We start from the raw sequence: 14,265 nt of genomic DNA, 5'->3' as shown, positions 1-14,265 counted from the left end.
GATGGACTTAACACTTCTAAATTGTCCTGATCATCGGTAACATAAGTTAGAGGTCTGTTGTTGACTCTATTTTCTATTTCAGTCACAACTGTACGGAATTCTTCTAAGTCGATTCTTTGACGATGAAGAGTCTTCCTTAAACAACGTTTTACAACGCCGATCATTCTTTCATAAAATCCGCCGTGCCATGGAGATTTAGGAGGAATGTATTTCCAACGACAACTGCGTTGATTCGGCATCTGTTGTACTTCTGGTTGATCAAAGATCTTGCTTATATAAGCAGCACCAGCAACGAAGTTCGTTGCATTATCTGAAATCATCAGTCTGGGACATGCCCTTCAGGCTGCAAACCTTCTGAATAATTTGATAAAGGTTTCAGCAGACATGTCAGTGGCTACTTCTAGATGTACTGCTCTAGTTTTATCACAAGTGAACAAACAGATGTACACCTTGATGGGAACTTTGTCAACTGTTTTGGTTAAAATTATTGGTCCAGTGTAATCTACACCTGTCACCTCAAATGGAGTGATATGACAACTCTTTCAGAGGGATATGGAGGTGGACCTGGATACTGACATACTCGCATATCGTAGTGACGACAAGTAATACAATCCTTTATTTGTTTTTTCACACTTCGTCGACCTTGAGGTATCCAGTAAGATTGTCGTATATGACAAAGTGTGTCAGCTACCCCACCATGTAACACGTTACTGTGGGCGTTTTGCACAATCAGTTTTGTTAACCAATGATTCTTGGGGATCAATATTGGATGTATGGCTTCTTCAGGTAGTGAAGAATTATGGATTCTTCCTCGACATCTTATAATCTTTTCTGAGTCGAGATAAAGTCCTAAAGAATTAATCATAACAGGTTTCTTTGGGGATTTATCTTGTGTTTCTAGAAATTTATATTCTGTAGAGAAAACATCTTTCTGTATTAGTTTCACCCAGTATTTAATGGGTTCAAGATATTCATAATCAGGTTTTATTCCTTTAATGAATTTATGGACAAGAGCTGTAACTCTTAAGATGAGTATTTAGATCCATCAATGACTATTTCTGTTGTGTCTGCAGTATTTACACAACTTATTTCTGCTGTGTTCAAGCAGACTATTTCTTCAGGCATAATGTGAGCCATTTGCTGAGGCCAGTTATTTTCATTAGAGAGCCAGTTCGGTCCGTGAAGCCATAATTTATTATCCACAAATTTCTTGAGTGGGACACCACGTGACAACATGTCAGCTGGATTCTCTTGGGTAGAGACGTGGAGAAAGAGATAATCTCCCTGCATCTCTTTTATTTCTGCTACTCTGTTCTGTACATAGACCAACTTACTCTTATTATTTCTTAACCACTGGAGAACTGCTTCATTATCACTCCAGATCACGGTTTTTTTAATAGTGAGATGATCAAGTACTTTGTTGAGATAGACAGCTAATTTTGTACCTACATAGAGTGCTGTCAGTTCCAATTGTGGTACTGTTCTGACCTTCAAGGGTGCTACCCAGGCCTTTGAAGTAATTAGTGTACTTCCTTCAGCATTACTCATGTAAGCTACAGCGCCATAACCTCTGGTTGACGCATCACAGAACACATGTAATGCGTAATTGTTTCCCTCTTGACCTAAGTCTGGGAAATTTAATTTGACGAAGTTGCTTAAACTCCCCGGATATTTCATCCCATGCTTGACTCATTTCTAGAGGCAAGTTCTCATCCCATCCAATTTTGAGCTTCCATGCAGCATGCATAAGTATTTTACCTTTTATGGTAATTGGTGAGACGAGACCTAGAGGATCAAAACATTGTGATACCTCTGACAGTAAACTACGTTTAGTGAGTGTACTGCATGATTTATTATTTATTTTTTTGAGACTCAAAGTATCTTCCTGTGTGTTCCAATTTAGTCCCAGCATATTGTTGCAATCAGGAATTTCAGTTTCAGCGAAATCTTATTTGATAAGTTTCCTTAATTGCTTTGAATTTGTATTCCACATCCTTAGAGGCACATTTGCTTCTTTCATCTCCTTGTTAGCTTCTCTGTATAAGGGTTTCAAATCCTCCTCTTTATTCACAGTACCTTGAAGATTGTCCACATAGAAACTTTTCTTAAAGATTTCTTTGAAGGGACTTTCAGATTTCTTCAAATGAGTATTCAGAGTAGCTTCTAGTAAGAATGGAGAGGATGTTGCACCAAATTATACTGATTTGAAACGATAAGTTTTCACAGGACTTTGAGGATCATGTGGATTTTCAGGCCACAAAAATCGAGTATAATCTCTATCTATTTCTTGTAGTCCAACTCTTAAGAAAGCTTTGGAAATATCAGCCGTGTAGGCATATGGGTTTGTGCGAAATTTCATAAGCACGTCTCCAAGCTTCTCAGTTAGTGAGGGTCCGGTCATCAGACAATCATTAAGACTTGCTACATCTTTATTTGCACGTGCGCTGCAATTATATACAACACGTAGTGGAGTGGTTTCAGAATCTTTTCTGAATCCATGGTGCGGGAGATAATGAGCTTCTGTCTTCAACTTACCTTCGACTACTTCCTCAACGAATTTATTGCCCAACTGTTCTTGTATGATATTATCATAGACAGTCAGTAGCTCTGGATTCTTCCTGAGCTCATGTATTTCTGCTTTCATTTGTCCGAAAGCCATGCGATAATTGCTAGGCAGATGTTGTGGAGAAATTTTCACCAGTAGGGGGGTATCAGCCCCCTTCAGCCCCTTTCAGCCCTAAGGGGCCCAGCCCTCTCAGAAGAGGAAAGCATCTTGTTTACTGCTACAGTGAGTAATTGATCCCAGATGCAGTACCAGTATGCAACGTATGGTCAAGCGACCGCCGCTCCGTGCGGTCCAGTGTTGCCAAGTGTAGCTTAATAAGGGACAGTCTATCTCTTACCTTAGCAGGATAATTAAGGAAAATCCAGCTCCTGCTTTATTATCATGGTAAAGTGTATATTGTTGTCTATGCTTAAGACAGCAAGAATCAAACATTCTGCTTTGCTTCATGGAGGAAGTGTCAAGGAAGTAAAAGTACTAGGTCAGCTTTTCCTTTGTGCTAGGGGAGAAACGGCGTGGGGTGCTGTGGCGTCTTCAGATTACTTTTGACTCTACTGAGAGTGACACTGACGCCAGGAAAACCAACGAAGAACGATCTGTGCGTAGTGTGAACAAAGTGTCTCATAAAACACAATAAACACTTAAGAGAAGTGTGATCAGCTTCTTTAGTGATAAGACTGTGAACAATAAAGACAAATCTTGTGGAAAATAGTGTACCAGTGTGCGTATTCCTAGACTATGGAAGACGTGGACATCCAAGGACACTTCAGCTTCTATCAAGTCACCGATACCTGTCGAAGGTGTGAAGAACACCATAGCTCACGCTACAAGAGCAAGGTAGGTTACGAATTTCTTGTAGTACGCGGGACTGCGCAGTTCTTGAGTCGCAAGGAGTTTGTAATCAACCTATAGTCAGGAGTTAGGTGCAGACTATTGAGTCCACACAAGTAAGTTTGTCAGCCATCAGTGAATGAAATATGCTGACATAACACCCCCTAGGGGTAATTTATAATCTTACAAATTATAACTCATTACAGCCCGTTGAGAGATGATCATGACAACAATTCAAGACCCCGTCTGCAGGGGCGGCTGTGTAGCCGATTAATAAGCGGACAATAAATAAACTAGTACCGTTAGAATTACAGTGTTGAAAACAAAATTAGTGATTCTCCAGAAACCACACAGACTAAAGCTGTTCAGAAAAGACAAGCAGCAGTGGTGGCGAGTGAGAAAATCAAATTAATGTTAAGTGATGAATAGTTCACCTGCAGCGAACCTCCGCCGCCCTCCAGTGTGGAGAAATTTTCTCCAGGAGGGGGGTATCAGCCCCCTTCAGCCCCTCTCAGCCCTTTCAGCCCTGAGGGGCCCAGCCCTCTCAGAAGAGGCAACCGTCTTGTTTACTGCTACAGTGAGTAATTGATCCCAGATGCAGCACGAGTATGCAACGTATGGTCAAGCGACCGCCACTCTGTCCGGTCCAGTGTTGCCAAGTGTAGTTTAATAAGGGATAGTCCATCTCTTACCTTAGCAGGATAATTAAGGAAAATCCTGCTCCCTCTTTATTATCATGGTAAAGATAGTGTATATTGTTGTCTATGCTTAAGACAGCAAGAATCAAACATTCTGTTTTGCTTCATGGAGGAAGTGGCAAGGAAGTAAAAGTACTAGGTCAGCTTTTCCTTTGTGCTAGGGGCAGTGACAGCGTGTGGTGCTGTGGTGTCTTCAGATTACTTTTGACTCTACTGAGAGTAACATTGACGCCAGGAAAACCAACAGAGAACGATCTGTGCGTTAGTGTGAACAAAGTGTCTCATAAAACACAATAAACACTTAAGAGAAGTGTGATCAACTTCTTTAGTGATAAGATTGTGAACAATAAAGACAAATCTTGTGGAACATAGTGTACCAGTGTGCATATTCCTAGACTATGGAAGACGTGGACATCCAAGGATACTTCAGCTTCTATCAAGTCACCGATATCTGTCGAAGGTGTGAAGAACACCATAGCTCACGCTACAAGAGCAAGGTAGGTTACGAATTTCTTGTAGTACGGGGGACTGCACAGTTCTTGAGTCGCAAGGAGTTTGTAATCAACCTATAGTCGGCAGTTAGGTGGGCACTTTTGAGTCCACACAAGTAAGTTTGTCAGCCATCAGTGAATGAAATATGCTGACGTAACACCCCCTAGGGATAATTTATAATCTTACAAATTATAACTCATTACAGCCCATTGAGAGATGATCATGACAACAATTCAAGACCCCGTCTGCAGGGGCGGCTGTGTAGACGATTTGCTGTCTTTTATCAGCTAAGTGTTCCCTATTTTTAAATTTAAAATTAAGCTTAACCGGTAATGCCATTTCTCAACAGATGTGGAGGATTTAATTTCCATCATAACCTAACCCAATACTGTCCATCTTTATATTTGACAGTGTCCAAATATTGGTTATAAGTCTGAGACTCTTGTGGGCTTGGTTTATTTACATCAATACCTATCGCATCTAAATCCCACAACTTATCAACTGGTTCATTCATTTCTTCCAGTAATGATAATTTTTGCTGTGGTACATGATCAGCGGTTATTCTCGTAACTAGTACATTTTCCACTGAATCAATATCAGCTTCTTTCCCACTTTGAGAGGGAATGGGACCACATATCATGTGGCTTCCTGCTGTTTTCAGCAAGTGAACATCATGTTTACTTACTATATTTTGCACAAAACAGTGATAATAATCACTTCCAATGATTAAATCAATTGGACTAATTGTGTCCGTCTGTATGTCAGGACAGGCTAACTTGGCCTTAGCTGCTTTCAGTGCTGCAACTGTTTCTTTTAATCCCTGGATCTGCACAGACGTAGGCAAATCATCTACTACCGCAGCTTCTACTGTCTTTTTTCCTGTTTCCTAGACCAACAGTGATTCTGGTTAGGTCATATGTCTGTTTACCAGAATTGTGGAAAAAAACAGCTATATCTAACTGTATTTTGGAAAAGGGTTGTTTATTCAGTTTCTGTAACACTGTTCTTCTTATGAAGGACCTTTGTGAGCCTTGATCAAATAGTGTTACCACATTGGTTTTGTGTAATTTATTAAATAACTCAATTCGAGCTATCGGGAGAGCAGTTGCTTTAAACTTATCTCTCACATTTAATGCTGTTGCTTGTTGACTTCCTGATTCTGTGGAAGTCTTCTGCTGTTCAGAAAAGTATTTGGGCATAATGCTGTATGATGCATACCCTTGCATTTAAAACACTTCTTCAGTGAGCATTTACCTCCCTTGTGTTCACCTAAACACTTGATGCACCTTTTCAGCTGATGAACACGTTGTGTATTGAATACAATACTGTGCCCAATGAGTTCCATCACAAAGTACACATTTTGGAGTACGTTTATGTATGACAGTCTGTTTACTGTCTGTTGTATTCACAGCTTGATAAATGCCTATATGGGATTTCCCATTCTGTGGTTTAGTGAGAGTAGGTATACTCTTTTTATACTGAGTTGAAGGTTTGCTATCCACGGGATTTGTGGATTTTTCATCTTGTCTCGTTGTTTGCATGCATAAAACTATTGTTTGTAAACCATTGCTAATTTCCTCACAAGTGAAATAGCGTTTATTGAACATAATATTTAATAATTCAATAGTTTGTGGTGACAGCTTATCTTGTACAATACCACTGATAAACCAATCACATTGTCTTAGGTCATATTTAGCACCTAAAGATCTGAGACTATTGTCTAATGTGATTCTAAATGCCTGTAAGTCTGAAAAACAATGTTTTGGTGGCTTCAAACTTGATATTAAGACTGCATGTCTAACTCTGACCTTGTCAGCATCAAAGTAATTGTCTACTAAGACACGTAAGGCTATTTAATAATTACCTTTAACCACTGGAAATGACTTAATCAGTTCATAGGGTTCTCCCATCACAAGACATTTAAGATAATTGAACTTAGCAATCTCATCTATGTCAGTTCGTGAATTTACTATGGATTGAAAACCACTAATGAATTCTTCATAATTATGACCTTGGAAAATAGGTAATGACAATGTAGGTAAGCTTGGTAATGGGACACTTGTTGTTGTTACAGGTGCAACAGGTGTTTGACCACTAGTTACAGTAGGTCTCTGTGACAGAGTTTTGCAGCAGATAGCCTGTACTCCTGTCCACCTTAATTGTTGATTACTAAAAGCATCCAAAACATTTTTAATTTCATCCTCGGATGGGTTTAATTCAAGAAATTCCTTTTCATAATCTGTTTAGTCTGAATTAATTATTTTCAGACGTTGTGTAAGTAATTCAAATTTGACCTCAAGATCATCAAAATCTATGTTTGTATCTTGAGTTAATCCTATACAGACTGAAATTAGATTTTCTAATTGTGTAATCTTAGTCTGTAAAGACTGAAACTGAGTTTTCAAACAAGCCATTTTAATGGTATACTGAAAATTCTAGCACCACACTTAGAGTGTTTAAAAAACACTGTACTGCTATAAACAGCTGAGTTTTTGTTATGCTTAAGTCAGCAATAATCGAGTCAGACACTACTGACCCACTAAGCTTAACCTCAGGGTCAATGACCATGAAGGGTACAGAGTACATATGGCTGGTGTTTATGGCTTGCGTTTGCTGCGTCAGCCTGACCACGATGATTAATCGTAAATAACGTTATACACTTCATTCACTATACACCTAAATGTCACTGTATAACTGTAAATCACACGTGAATATTACTTACACCTATATAAATGTCACTGTTAACATGTATTTGAAAGCTTACACTTTATATATAAGTTCCTTTAATATAAAAGGTATATCTATAAGAAACAAACTTTAACACAATCTTGTCTCTTAATTTCTGTTTATAAACATTATAAACACTATCTGCATATACACTCCGACAAACTGAACATCAGTTGGGTTGTTGTTGTCTTAGTCAGCGATTTTCGAGATCGGAGCAGTCGATGCAGGGTACCATCCCCCGTTTTCTTGTTGGGTGAGTCACCCAACTCCCGTTTTCTTTGGGCGAAGGCTGGGTGAGAGCCCGTTTTCTTTTGGCTGCCCATTCTCTGTGATTGAGTCTGGTGGGACTCGTGTATACTGATTTATATTGTAAAACACTAGTTTTACAGCTTTTTTCGAAGGACCTTGGCTCGTAGGTTATTTGTACACTGTAGTACAACGTATTTGGACCACAGTGTGGCCTTTATCCGGTTCGAGTACGACCAAAATGTTGAGAAATGGTTTTACCAACTAAGATATAATTTATAAATTTAAATATAGGGAATACTTAGCTGATAAAAGACAGCAAATCGTCTACACAGCCGCCCCTGCAGATGAGGTCTTGAATTACTGTTATGATCATCTCTCAACGGGCTGGAATAGATCATATTATGTAAACAATAATTTACCCCTAGGGGGTGATAAGTCAGCATATTTCATTCACTGATGGCTGACAAACTTACTTGTGTGGACTCAGAAGTCCGCACCTAACTGCCGACTATAGGTTGATTACAAACTCCTTGCGGCTCAAGAACTGCGGAGTCCCCCGTGTCACTCTCAGTAGAGTCAAAAGTAATCTGAAGATGCCACAACGCCCCACGCCGTCACTGCCCCCAGCACAAAGGAAAAGCTGACCTAGTACTTTTGCTTCCTTGCCACTTCCTCCATGAAGCAAAACAGAATGTTTGATTCTTGCTGTCTTAAGCATAGAAAACAATATACACTATCTTTACCATGATAATAAAGTGGAAGCAGGATTTTCCTTAACTGTCCTGCTATGGCAAGAGATGGGCTGTCTCTTATTAAACTACACTTTGCAACACTGGACCGCATGGAGCGGCGGTCGCTTGACCATACGTTGCATACTGGTACTGCATCTGGGATCAATTACTCACTGTAGCAGTAAACAAGACACTTGCCCCTTCTGAGAGGGCTGGGCCCCTCAGGGCTGAAAGGGCTGAAAGGGGCTGAAAGGGGCCGATACCCCCCTCCTGGAGAAAATTTCTCCACAGGCTATGTTGGGTATACACAATGGTTTTGATTTTTCTGTTCATACAAGAAAAGTGCCCCATGGCAAATAAGGCAATGATTAGTAAGTGTTGTTCTGTTGCATTTTATTTGTCTTTGGGGATGTTTATTTTTGTTTCCCCGGAATTTAAGTTAATTTTCCTGTTTTTCTTTTGTTATCCGCATCTGACTGGGGACGAATGGGTATTATACCTTGTTGTAATGTTTTTTTCTTAAAATTGAAACATAAAATATGGTGTTTATAGTGCGGAAAAAGTGATTGATAAATTTTTAAATTATGTCCAAGCTTTGTAGGCAAATTTCATGAGTGACGTCATGGTGTCAGGAAACGAATGTGTGGAAGATGGCAACGAGTTAAAAGATAAGTAACTATGTGTACATTTTGTGGTGATGCTTGGGGAATAATTTGTATATTATGCTCATGTAGGCCCAAAGAGGTGCCTGGTACTCACCTAATTGCACTCACCTAACTGTGGTTGCAGGGATCGAGACTCATATCCTGGCCCCGCCTCTTCACTGATCGTTACTAGGTCCTCTCTCTCTCTCTCTCTGCTTCCTGAGCTTTGTCATACCTCGTCTCAAAGCTATGTATGGTTCCTTCCTCCACTACATCACTTGCTAGGCTATTCCACTTCCTGACATCTCTATGACAGATGAAGTACTTCCTAACATCCCTGTGACTCGTCTGAGTCTTCAGCTTCCAATTGTGACTCCTTGTTTCTGTGTTCCCTCTCTGGAACATCCTGTCTCTGCCTCTGGTTCCGATGCTACAGTGTAACCTGTGTAAACTGTGGAGAGAACAGAAGTGATAGTGTGTTTTTCAGCGGGGTGGGAAGATGCTGTCTGTCTGGGGTCACTGCTCAAGTTAATTTTCTTTCTGCCATACACTGTGTTTAAAGAGGTTTTGTGATGTATATACTCTCTGTCATAATATATGTTTGTTTTTTCTAAAGAAGAATTTATTTGACCTTCCATGAAGATCAAACTTGGGTTTATTAAAAATTTTGTGTAATTTAAACCAATGTGTTTCCCCAGACCAGTGTTCGCTCCCCAGGGTCCCAGACCAGTGTTTGCTTGCCAGGGTCCCAGACCAGTGTTCGCTTCCCAGGGTCCAAGACCAGTGTTCGCTCCCCAGGGTCCCAGACCAGTGTTCGCTCCCCAGGGTCCCAGACCAGTGTTTGCTTCCCAGGGTCCAAGACTAGTGTTTGCTTCCCAGGATCCCAGACCAGTGCTCGCTCCCCAGGGTCCCAGACCAGTGTTCGCTTCCCAGGGTCCCAGACCAGTGCTCGCTTCCCAGGGTCCCAGACCAATGCTCGCTTCCCAGGGTCCCAGACCAGTGTTCGCTCCCCAGGGTCCCACACCAGTGTTCGCTCCCCTGGGTCCCAGACAAGTGTTTGCTTCCCAGGGTCCAAGACTAGTGTTTGCTTCCCAGGGTCCAAGACTAGTGTTTGCTTCCCAGGGTTCCAGACCAGCGTTCGCTCCCCAGGGTCCCAGACCAGTGTTCGCTTCCCAGGGTCCCAGACCAGTGTTCGCTCCCCAGGGTCCCAGACCAGTGTTCGCTCCCCAGGGTCCCAGACCAGTGTTTGCTTCCCAGGGTCCAAGACTAGTGTTTGCTTCCCAGGGTCCCAGACCAGTGTTCGCTTCCCAGGGTCCCAGACCAGTGTTCGCTTCCCAGGGTCCCAGACCAGTGTTCGCTCCCCAGGGTCCCAGACCAGTGTTCGCTCCCCAGGGTCCCAGACCAGTGTTCGCTTCCCAGGGTCCCAGACCAGTGTTCGCTCCCCAGGGTCCCAGACCAGTGTTCGCTCCCCAGGGTCCAAGACCAGTGTTTGCTTCCCAGGGTCCAAGACTAGTGTTTGCTTCCCAGGGTCCCAGACCAGTGTTCGCTCCCCAGGGTCCCAGACCAGTGTTCGCTCCCCAGGGTCCCAGACCAGTGTTTGCTTCCCAGGGTCCAAGACTAGTGTTTGCTTCCCAGGGTCCCAGACCAGTGTTCGCTCCCCAGGGTCCCAGACCAGTGTTCGCTCCCCAGGGTCCCAGATCAGTGTTCGCTCCCCAGGGTCCCAGACCAGTTCTTGCTTCCCAGGGTCCAAGACTAGTGTTTGCTTCCCAGGGTCCCAGATCAGTGTTCGCTCCCCAGGGTCCCTGACCAGTGTTCGCTCCCCAGGGTCCCAGACCAGTGTTTGCTTCCCAGGGTCCCAGACCAGTGTTCGCTCCCCAGGGTCCCAGACCAGTGCTCGCTCCCCATGGTCCCAGACCAGTGCTCGCTCCCCACGGTCCCAGACCAGTGTTCGCTCCCCAGGGTCCCAGACCAGTGCTCGCTCCCCATGGTCCCAGACCAGTGCTCGCTCCCCAGGGTCCCAGACCAGTGTTCGCTCCCCAGGGTCCCACCAACTTCGTAACAATATTCCACTATAAGCTATAACTAACTTTCATTAAGTTATACATTAAGTTATGATAAGAATACCTAATAATAAAATAGATACAGATTTATTTTGGAAGTTTATTTGTCTCCTGGACACCTGGATATATAATGTTACACACTTTTACAAAATGTTTTCAATGACATTTTACCTTCCTGTATTTTATTAAAATAAAATTATTGTGGACACATTTTAAATTCAATAAAATAAATAGACCTAATAAAGATTATTAAAGATGTAATTCGTCGTGTTAGTTAACATTTCTGACATAAAATGTTAAAGTATGTCTTACCTTGTAAAGTAAATGGACACGAGCGCAACTAATGTGACATTTTATTGTGGCAAACTCCTTCTACTAATCTTCCTAGACGATATATCATTGCTCTTAAGGACCTCGCCAACGACCCCAACATTATCGTCACCACCGCCGACAATGGAAGTGGAGTCGTCATACTCAACACCAGTAACTACAACACCAAAATGATGGACCTTTAGAATGATCAATCTACATACGAACCCATCAGCACTCAACAGTGGGAGACACTCACCAAAGATTTTCTATACAAAATCAGACAAATACTCAAACGCACTAGAGAAGGGAAGAAACTTCTGCTCTTGTTACCCAGCAATCCTAAACCAGCACACATGTATGGTTTACCCAAGACTCATAAACGTAATATTCCTCTCAGACCAATCACGTCAGGTATAGGCAGTGCACCACACAAACTACCCGGAGTTCTAACCAAACATCTTTCCTGCCTACTAGGGGCCATCAGCCCCACTAATCTTAAGCATTCAGGCGACCTTCTCAACCGCATCCGAAATCTCTCCATCCGTAACAAGAAACAAAGCTGTTTGAACGTGACTTCCCTCTTCATTAAAGTGCCTACCACAAAAGCCATCGAGTTTCTACAACATAAAGTTAATCAGGACCTTAATCTTCCTCTACCTCCCGGAGATTTTGTTGATTTGATTGAACTCTGTGTTTATTTCAACTGTTTTTCTTTCAATATAAGGCTCTACAAACAAACCTAAGGCATGAGAATGGGGTTCCCCATCAGTGCCGTCCTAGCCAACTTGTACATGGAACACCTAGAGTCCGAACACTTCACCATCATCATCCCTTCAAGCGTCACTTGGTTACGTTACGTGGACGACGTCCTCGTAATAACTCCCAAACGTTTTAATGTAAAGAATCATCAGGCAAGGCTGGACACAGCTTAACCGGCGATCCAATTTACCCTAGAAGAGTCTAACGATAAGCTACCTTTTTTAGACGTCCTCATTCACAAAGTAGATAACCTAAGATTTCAAGTTTACCGGAATCCTACAAATAAAAATGATTTCACACACTTCTATTCCAGTCAAGATACCAAGACCAAAAGAGGCATCATCATCGGATTTTTCCTAAGAGCATACCGAATTTGTAGTCCTGAGTTTCTTGACGAGGAATGTACATACATTCACCAGACCTTCAGTGATTTACATTTTCATTCTTTTTCATCCAAAATTGCAAGAAAAAGAGCTTTTCAGATCATTAATTCTCCACGCACCAACACCACTCCTAACAAAGTTATAATTCTTCCCAACAGCCAGGTTGCACTGAACGTTTCTAAAGTACTTTCACAAGCTAACACCAGAGTCGCCATCGCTTCCAGTACTTAATAATATATATCCCTTCAGAGGGCAAGGCAGACTAAAATGCGGATTTTGAAAGTAGTTTTGTATGAGGAGATAGAGCCACTCGATGTAAGGTCACTGAGACCATCCAAACGGAGTTGTGAAAGTAACATCTCGGGCAATTGCAGATATTCGAAGACCGAGTATATTCGGTCCTGCCCGTTTGGGGTATAACAATTTAGAATGTTGCAAGGTTGCAATTGTTGTAAAAAAAAAATATTTTTTAAATTTATTATACAAGTAGACAATATAAAAAACATAAATGGAACTGGTTTCTGAACAATTTGTAAGCAGTTAAAAAATAGAAATAGGAACTACTTATCAACAATGACACATTGCAATGGGATACAACTTACAAATAAAATATTCCTGAGTTCCCTGAGAAAGAACAATCCTTTTACATCACTAATTTCTGCAATGAAACTTTATGAAACAATTTCTATCCATCTTGATGGATAGTTTACTTTGCATGTGGCACAGGAAAATGAGGATGTGACATGATTATTCTTGTTGCTGCAATACTTGCATGTAAGCAAGTATCTTCTTCTTGTTCAATTTCTTCTTTTTGGATGGTGGCATAGCTTCCTCCTCATCTGTTGGCACCTCTCCATCTTGTGGCAAGTATTCATCATCAGTTTCCACTACTTCCAGGTCATCTGGGTCGTGATTTGAGTCACTATCATCCCAAATACAGACAAATTTCGACTTATCCTTGGAGGACTCACCGTAGAACAATTTCTTATTGATCTGGAAGGACAATAAAAACATTCTGTACACACCCAGACCATTACTGAATTCATATATACACTACCAAGTTTTATGGAAATATTTATATACCGAAACTTGAAAACTGCACCTAAAAGGGCAGGAACGACTGTACTTGGTCCTATTTTGTTGCACTTTTTTCATTTGCATGGTGTACTCGTAATATGCTTCACAACGCCTTCATATATATATCAAAATATGGCTAAACTATTCATTTACGCACTAGACACACAAATCAGTACTTACCAACATTGTATAGGGTGAAATGCTTCAGTATATAAGGAGCACTCAACCGAGAAACATGAGTTTTGGCGCCGGCAAGGTAGAAGTGTTTACATTCTGCTCTCTCGACCAATGGGAAGCGAGCAGCCGCCATCACCGCTCAGCTGGGGAGACTCAGGGAAGGTCTGTGATTGGTCAGAAATAGAGAACGGGAACCTAGATGCGCTGGGGGAGTCGGAGGACGTGTGCAAAAAACCACGTTATGAGGACCGACTATACTCGGTCCTGCCCGGTAATTTTATTTAATTACCGGGCAGGACAAAAACCAAGCATCACGAACCAGTCAACGCAGGGGGTTTACACTGTACCCTGTGGAGGCTGCGACAAGATTTATGTAGGTGAAACAGCAAGAAACCTCGACACCCGCCTTAATGAACACATTTATGCCTGTAGGAACGATAACTTGAACAACGCCTGCATACAACACGAAATTCCACCAATCATCTCATGAAATTCAGGGACGCCCAATTTGTTAACAAAGAAACTAATTTCCGCAGACGCAAGTGCCTTGAATTATCACTAA

The 14,265-nt window shown here is 41.8% G+C and overlaps 1 protein-coding gene across 1 annotated transcript in view; it reads right to left on the bottom strand.

The window, feature by feature from the left end:
- LOC138850973 (glutamate receptor-like) overlaps positions 1-14,265 on the bottom strand; it is a 54,548-nt gene that overhangs the window by 30,182 nt on the left and 10,101 nt on the right. The window lies entirely within an intron of this gene.

Source organism: Cherax quadricarinatus, chromosome 16 (assembly GCF_038502225.1).
Source record: "Cherax quadricarinatus isolate ZL_2023a chromosome 16, ASM3850222v1, whole genome shotgun sequence".
Classification (NCBI taxonomy): Eukaryota; Metazoa; Arthropoda; class Malacostraca; order Decapoda; family Parastacidae; genus Cherax; species Cherax quadricarinatus.
This window is presented reverse-complemented; position numbering and strand designations above follow the sequence as displayed.